Source organism: Oncorhynchus tshawytscha, linkage group LG10 (genome assembly GCF_018296145.1).
Source record: "Oncorhynchus tshawytscha isolate Ot180627B linkage group LG10, Otsh_v2.0, whole genome shotgun sequence".
Lineage (NCBI taxonomy): Eukaryota > Metazoa > Chordata > Actinopteri > Salmoniformes > Salmonidae > Oncorhynchus > Oncorhynchus tshawytscha.
Window position 1 is genome coordinate 926,386 of NC_056438.1, and position 8,766 is coordinate 935,151.

The 8,766-nt window shown below is 44.1% G+C and overlaps 1 protein-coding gene across 1 annotated transcript in view; it reads left to right on the forward strand.

The window, feature by feature from the left end:
* Positions 1-8,766, forward strand: part of LOC121847552 (probable ATP-dependent RNA helicase ddx17) — a 269,776-nt gene that overhangs the window by 126,382 nt on the left and 134,628 nt on the right. The window lies entirely within an intron of this gene.

An 8,766-nucleotide genomic window follows, 5' to 3' on the forward strand; every position in this document is an offset into this window, starting at 1 on the left:
AAGGCTTTCCACTAGATGTTGGAACATTGCTGCTATAACAGCCTCCACTATTCTGGGAAGGCTTTCCACTAGATGTTGGAACATTGCTGCTATAACAGCCTCCACTCTTCTGGGAAGGCTTTCCACTAGATGTTGGAACATTGCTGCTATAACAGCCTCCACTATTCTGGGAAGGCTTTCCACTAGATGTTGGAACTTGCTGCTATAACAGCCTCCACTATTCTGGGAAGGCTTTCCACTAGATGTTGGAACATTGCTGCTATAACAGCCTCCACTATTCTGGGAAGGCTTTCCACTAGATGTTGGAACATTGCTGCTATAACAGCCTCCACTATTCTGGGAAGGCTTTCCACTAGATGTTGGAACATTGCTGCTATAACAGCCTCCACTCTTCTGGGAAGACTTTCCACTAGATGTTGGAACATTGCTGCTATAACAGCCTCCACTATTCTGGGAAGGCTTTCCACTAGATGTTGGAACATTGCTGCTATAACAGCCTCCACTATTCTGGGAAGGCTTTCCACTAGATGTTGGAACATTGCTGCTATAACAGCCTCCACTCTTCTGGGAAGGCTTTCCACTAGATGTTGGAACATTGCTGCTATAACAGCCTCCACTATTCTGGGAAGGCTTTCCACTAGATGTTGGAACATTGCTGCTATAACAGCCTCCACTCTTCTGGGAAGGCTTTCCACTAGATGTTGGAACATTGCTGCTATAACAGCCTCCACTATTCTGGGAAGGCTTTCCACTAGATGTTGGAACATTGCTGCTATAACAGCCTCCACTATTCTGGGAAGGCTTTCCACTAGATGTTGGAACATTGCTGCTATAACAGCCCCCACTCTTCTGGGAAGGCTTTCCACTAGATGTTGGAACATTGCTGCTATAACAGCCTCCACTCTTCTGGGAAGGCTTTCCACTAGATGTAGGAACATTGCTGCTATAACAGCCTCCACTCTTCTGGGAAGGCTTTCCACTAGATGTAGGAACATTGCTGCTATAACAGCCTCCACTCTTCTGGGAAGGCTTTCCACTAGATGTTGGAACATTGCTGCTATAACAGCCTCCACTCTTCTGGGAAGGCTTTCCACTAGATGTTGGAACATTGCTGCTATAACAGCCTCCACTCTTCTGGGAAGGCTTTCCACTAAATGTAGGAACATTGCTGCTATAACAGCCTCCACTCTTCTGGGAAGGCTTTCCACTAGATGTAGGAACATTGCTGCTATAACAGCCTCCACTCTTCTGGGAAGGCTTTCCACTAGATGTAGGAACATTGCTGCTATAACAGCCTCCACTCTTCTGGGAAGGCTTTCCACTAGATGTTGGAACATTGCTGCTATAACAGCCTCCACTCTTCTGGGAAGGCTTTCCACTAGATGTTGGAACATTGCTGCTATAACAGCCTCCACTCTTCTGGGAAGGCTTTCCACTAGATGTAGGAACATTGCTGCTATAACAGCCTCCACTCTTCTGGGAAGGCTTTCCACTAGATGTTGGAACATTGCTGCTATAACAGCCTCCACTCTTCTGGGAAGGCTTTCCACTAGATGTTGGAACATTGCTGCTATAACAGCCTCCACTCTTCTGGGAAGGCTTTCCACTAAATGTAGGAACATTGCTGCTATAACAGCCTCCACTCTTCTGGGAAGGCTTTCCACTAGATGTAGGAACATTGCTGCTATAACAGCCTCCACTCTTCTGGGAAGGCTTTCCACTAGATGTAGGAACATTGCTGCTATAACAGCCTCCACTCTTCTGGGAAGGCTTTCCACTAGATGTTGGAACATTGCTGCTATAACAGCCTCCACTCTTCTGGGAAGGATTTCCATTAGATGTTGGAACATTGCTGCTGGGACTTGCTTCCATTCAGCCACAAGAGCATTAGTGAGGTCAGGCCCTGGTGTTGGGCGATTAGACCTGGTTCACTGTTGGCTTCTTATTCATCCCAAAGGTGTTCGATAGGGGTAGAGGTCAGGGCTCTGTGCAGGCCAGTCAAGTTCTTCCACACCAATCTCAACAAACCATTTCTGTATGGACCTCGCTTTGTGCAAGGGGGTATTGTCATGCGGAAACAGGAAAGGGCCTTCCCCAAACTGTTGCCACAAAGTTGGAAGCACAGAATAATCGTCTAGAATGTCATTGTATGCCATAGAGTTAAGATTTCCCTTCACTGGAACTGGGCCCGAACCATGAAAAACAGCCCCAGACCATTATTCCTCCTCCACCAAACTTTACAGTTGGCACTATACATTGGTGCAGGTAGCATTCTAATGGCATCTGCTAAACCCAGATTCGTCTGTCAGACTGCCAGAAGGTGAAGTGTGATTCATCACTCCAGGAGAACGTGTTTCCACTGCTCCAGTGTCCAATGGCTAATGTCCAAATACACCACTCCAGCCGACGCATTGCGCATGGTGATCTTAGGCTTGTGTGCGACTTTTCTTCCATGGAAACCCATTTCATGAAGCTCCAGACAAACAGTTATTTTGTTGAAGTTGCTTCCAGAGGCAGTTTAGAACTCGGGTGTAAAATTCTACTCAAGTAAAAGTTACTTTAATGCGAAGCAGGGGAGTCAAACATTTAATATGGAACGAGACAGGAACAGCGTCAGCACGCGGGTAACACAGGCAAATAACACTCAATGCTGCAGTGGGAACTGAGGAAATAAACAGGTGATTGAGTGAGTTCAGGTGAGTCCAATATCGCTGATGAGGGAAGGCAGGTAAATGATGGTGGCAGGAGTGCGTAATGCAGGGCAGCCTGGCGCCCTCGAGCGCCAGGGGGGGAAGAGTGACATACAAATGTGCAAAGTTAATTGAGTTTGCAGTTACTTCCACACTTGTTATTCCTGCACAGCTAAAAAGATGCTCACAAGCGACAGATGCAGGCCTGTGTTGAGTTTGAGGGACAACCTCAAAATATGTATGAAAAAAAAAATCTATTTTGTTCGTTGGACATCCAGCTTCCCTTTACTTTCTGACCGTTTGATTATCAGTGATGAGAAGAAATCCTCTTCATCAGATGAATGCTGCCTTAGATGCTCGTCCTGTGTGATTGTGTCAAGATGATTCTTCAGGTACGCAAAACCTGTACATTGGAAAAACACAACATTCACATATCAGTGTTTCAGCTCTGTTGTCTGTGGCAATATTATTATATATATAATATTATCATATTACTGACATTGCAATAGGTCTAACAACTTCCACACTTGTTATTCTCAGATACTGAGATTGATTTGAGTTGTTCAAATACATTCAGACCACAAATTCTCTAATGTTGATGTCTGTACATAGTTACTGAAGTAGTTCTGACCTTTATTCCTTTGTTTTGTCTTTGTTTATATGGTGTGAGTTGGGTGGGCAGTCTGTTTGTTTTTCTATGTTTTGGTTTCTGTGTTCGGCCTAGTATGGTTCTCAATCAGAGGCAGGTGTCGTTAGTTGTCTCTGATTGAGAATCATACTTAGGTAGTGTTTCGTGGGTGTTTGTCTTCCGTGTCAGTGTTTGTCGCGGGACTGTTTTGTTGATGCACGTTTATTATTTTGTTCAAGTTGTTGTTTTTGAATAAATCAATATGGACACTTACCACGCTGTGTTTTGGTCCGATCCTTGCTTCTCCTCCTCAGATGAAGAGGACGTTACAACACCTTAGCCAAATACATTTAAACTCATTTTTTTCACAATTCCTGACATGTACTGCTAGTAAAAAAATGATGTCTTAGGTCAGTTAGGATCACCACTTTATTTTAAGAATGTGAAATGTCAGAATAATAGTAGAGAGAATGATTTATTTCAGTTTCATCACATTCCCAGTGGGTCAGAAGTTTACATACACCCAATTAGTATTCGGTAGCATTGCCTTTACATTGTTGAACTTGGGTCAAACGTTTCGGGCCTTCCACAAGCTTCCCACAATAAGTTGGGTGAATTTTGGCCCATTCCCCCTGACAGAGCTGGTGGAACTGAGTCAGGTTTGTAGGCCTCCTTGCTCGCACACACTTTTTCAGTAGGAGGTCAGGGCTTTCTGAGGTCAGGGCTTTGTGATGGCCACTCCTATACCTTGACTTTGATGTCCTTAAGCCATTTTTCCAACTTTGGAAGTATGCTTGGGGTCATTGTCCATTTGGAAGATCCATTTGTGACCAAGCTTTAACTTCACGACTGATGTCTGGAGATGGTGCTTCAATATATCCACATAATTGTCGTCCCTCATGATGCCATCTATTTTGTGAAGTGCACCAGTCCCTCCTGCAGCAAAGCACCCCCACAACATGATGCTGCCACCCCCGTGCTTCACAGTTGGGATTTTTATGCCGGTTTTGGATCAGTGGCTTCCCTATAGGACTCGTTTTACTGTGGATATAGATACTTTTGTTCCTGTTTCCTCCACCATCTTCACAAGGTCCTTTGCTGTTGTTCTGGGATTGATTTGCACTTTTTGCACTTTGCAGTACTCATTCAAGAAGGACATTTCTGATGGGCCTTAAAGATAAGGTAAATGTAATACCACTTAGAATTATAACATTTCATTGACAATAAACTGTAACAGGAAAATATTACATTGATTCAAAGAATTGCTACTCACATTTTCACTTTTAATTATTCACACACATTTCTTATGGCTCTTCTCTTGTATGATACGTGTGCCAGGTAAGTTGAGTTCCAACGTGTTTGATTTGGACAGATCAGTTTCCTCTCATTCGCTACAACCCCGTTTTATTCCACAAGGCATTTGGCAAAAGATGACCAGGGCAACCTATTTGTTTCTGCCAACGCAGAATCTGTTGTTGCAAAGAGGCTCAGCAGGTGACATGCACACCGTTGATGCTGAGGGAGTTGATATTCTGCCACTGTCATTTTCCAGGATGGAATAGGTGTCTTGGTATTCAACCTGCTCTGCTGGCTCTTCAGAGTCTCGGTCTGCTGACTCGACTGCCTGGCTCTGCTCACCAAAAACACTGAATGCTTTGACGTTTGATCCACTGTCTGCTGTGGTTCCTTGGTTGGTTTGTGGAGGTGAACATATTGTAGTTCAAATCAAATGAAAATCAAAATAACATTTTATTTGTCACATACACATGGTTAGCAGATGTTAATGCGAGTGTAGCGAAATGCTTGTGCTTCTAGTTCCGACAATGCAGTAATAACCAACAAGTAATCTAACTAACAATTCCAAAACTACTACCTTATAGACACAAGTGTAAGGGGATAAAGAATATGTACATAAAGATATATGAATGAGTGATGGTACAGAGCAGTGTAGGCAAGATACAGTAGATGGTATTGAGTACAGTATATACATATTTATTTTTTATTTTTTTATTTTACCTTTATTTAACTAGGCAAGTCAGTTAAGAACAAATTCTTATTTTCAATGACAGCCTAGGAACAGTGGGTTAACTGCCTGTTCAGGGGCACAACGACAGATTTGTACCTTGTCAGCTCGGGGGTTTGAACTTGCAACCTTACGGTTACTAGTCCAACGCTCTAACCACTAGGCTACCCTGAGATGAGTATGTAAACAAAGTGGCATAGTTAAAGTGGCTAGTGATACATGTATTACATAAAGATGCAGTAGATGATATCGAGTACAGTATATACGTATACATATGAGATGAATAATGTAGGGTATGTAAACATTATATTAGGTAGCATTGTTTAAAGTGGCTAGTGATATATTTTACATAATTTCCCATCAATTCCCATTATTAAAGTGGCTGGAGTTGAGTCAGTGTCATTGACAGTGTGTTGGCAGCAGCCACTCAATGTTAGTGGTGGCTGTTTAACAGTCTGATGGCCTTGAGATAGAAGCTGTTTTTCAGTCTCCTTGTCCCAGCTTTGATGCACCTGTACTGACCTCGCATTCTGGATGATAGCGGGGTGAACAGGCAGTGGTTCAGGTGGTTGTTGTCCTTGATGATCTTTATGGCCTTCCTGTGACATCGGGTGGTGTAGGTGTCCTGGAGGGCAGGTAGTTTGCCCCCGGTGATGCGTTGTGCAGACCTCACTACCCTCTGGAGAGCCTTACGGTTGTGGGCGGAGTAGTTGCCGTACCAGGCGGTGATACAGCCCGACAGGATGCTCTCGATTGTGCATCTGTAGAAGTTTGTGAGTGCTTTTGGTGACAAGCCAAATTTCTTCAGCCTGCTGCGCTGCTGCGCCTTCTTCACGATGCTGTCTGTGTGAGTGGACCAATTCAGTTTGTCTGTGATGAGGAACTTAAAACTTACTACCCTCTCCACTACTGTTCCATCGATGTGGATAGGGGGGTGTTCCTTCTGCTGTTTCCTGAAGTCCACGATCATCTCCTTAGTTTTGTTGACGTTGAGTGTGAGGTTATTTTCCTGACACCACACTCCGAGGGCCCTCACCTCCTCCCTGTAGGCCGTCTCGTCGTTGTTGGTAATCAAGCCTACCACTGTTGTGTCGTCTGCAAACTTGATGATTGAGTTGGAGGCGTGCGTGGCCACACAGTCGTGGGTGAACAGGGAGTACAGGAGTACAGGAGAGGGCTCAGAACGCACCCTTGTGGGGCCCCAGTGTTGAGGATCAGCGGGGTGGAGATGTTGTTGCCTAACCTCACCACCTGGGGGCGGCCCGTCAGGAAGTCCAGTACCCAGTTGCACAGGGCGGGGTCGAGACCCAGGGTCTCGAGCTTGATGGCGAGCTTGGAGGGCACTATGGTGTTAAATGCCGAGCTGTAGTCGATGAACAGCATTCTCAGTTAGTCTTTAATGGACGTTTCCTCTGTGGACAAAATGGTTACATCAATCTGGGCAAAATGTATACAGCCTGACCAGTTTGGTTTTATACAAATGATCTTAAACCAGCACATAAAGTGTCATCTGTAATTATTTGGTCAATGACAACATTTTTGTTTTGGCTCTGTAGTCATTGGATTTTAAAAGATACAATGGGGTGAAAGTGCTGACTGTCAGCTATAAGAAGGTGTTTTATTCATATCAAATGAACCATTTAGAAATTACAGCAGGTTTTGAATAATGTCACTGTCCAAATACATACGGATGTCGAGGAATATTGTTTTCTTTTCCCCAGTTATAAGAACTATAGTTTTACCAAACATGATTTCTGGCTATTATTGGATACTCAGTGATCCAACCAGATATAGCTAGGTAATAAGCAAGCAAAACAAAAGAATGCACTTACCTAAAAATCCCACAATTATTGATTTATTTTATCTTCACAAGTTCATTCATTAGTTCCTGCAGCTGTGTAAAGATGTTGTTCAGGCTTCTAACTAGCTAGCAACACGAGCTAGCTAACGTTAGCATTATGCTACAGATTTAATGCAATGGAACTGGATAGTAGCAACACTTAGCTACATTACACAACAAACGCCATTCATGGCGATAAAATATATTTACAACATGTTGATGTGTATCCTTTTTCTAGATTGTTGGTTTTGAAAATGTACTTAAGTACTTCATTCAAAATGTACTTAAATAAATGTCAAAGTACAGCTTTTGAAAAATACAAAAAAAAAGTACAAGTACACCGAAAGCTACTCAATTACAGGAACGTGAGTAATTCGTTACTTCCACCCCTGGAACTCGGAACTGAGGACAGATGATTTTTACAAGCCACGTTCAGCCCTCGACGGTCCCTTTCTGTGAGTTTGTGTGGCCTACCACTTCGCAGCATGGTGACTCTACCTTTCTCTCTGATACAATTAGTGTAATTTCTGCCATACTGCTCACACCTGTCTAGATAGTCAACAACAGAAAGTGAATATCACATATATTTTATATGATAATGTTCTTGGGTCATTTCACATCGTAAATTGTTACTTGTTGAAATATTTACTACTGCCTAGTTGTTGTCACATTCATTTCACGATTCACATTTGTGCTCGTATGTGTTTGAGGACATTTGACAGGAAGTTAATGTCCATATCAGAACACTTGATGGATCTAGATATCGCGAGATGACATGAAGTTATTGTTCATATCAGAACACTAGATGGAGCTAGATATCGCGAGATGATATGCAACTAGAAGCACTGTAAGTGAAAGTGAAAGTAAAGTGTTAAACTCCACCACCCTTTTCCTCCGTTATTTCTGGAACAGACGTCGTGTTACATTCTGTTCGTTGACAAATTAGTCTTTCAACTGTTTTGGATTATTTTTCCAAACTCCTAATAGTTTTATTGACCAGTTACAAACAGCTTTACCTTGGAGTCAGACTTGTTTTGTTCGTGAAATGAAGACTTTTCCGACCTCGGCGGTCTGGTGTTTTGGGATTCTGTTCATCAGTGTTTCATTGATAACGACAGGTAAGACACAACATTATTCCTTCATTGTTTAGCCTGTAGGATATTTTATTAATTTAGCCTGAAGTAGGGTGGAGGTGCTGTAGGGTGGTGGCGGTGCTGTAGGGTGGTGGTGGCGGTGCTGTAGGGTGGTGGTGGCGGTGCTGTAGGGTGGTGGTGGCAGTGCTGTAGGGTGGTGGTGGCGGTGCTGTAGGGTGGTGGTGGCGGTGCTGTAGGGTGGTGGTGGCGGTGCTGTAGGGTGGTGGTGGCGGTGCTGTAGGGTGGTGGTGGCGGTGCTGTAGGGTGGTGGTGGCGGTGCTGTAGGGTGGCGGTGCTGTAGGGTGGCGGTGCTGTAGGGTGGTGGTGCTGTAGGGTGGTGGTGGCGGTGCTGTAGGGTGGTGGTGGCGGTGCTGTAGGGTGGTGGTGGTGGTGCTATAGGGTGGTGGTGCTGTAGGGTGGTGGTGGTGGTGGTGGTGGTGGTGCTGTAGGGT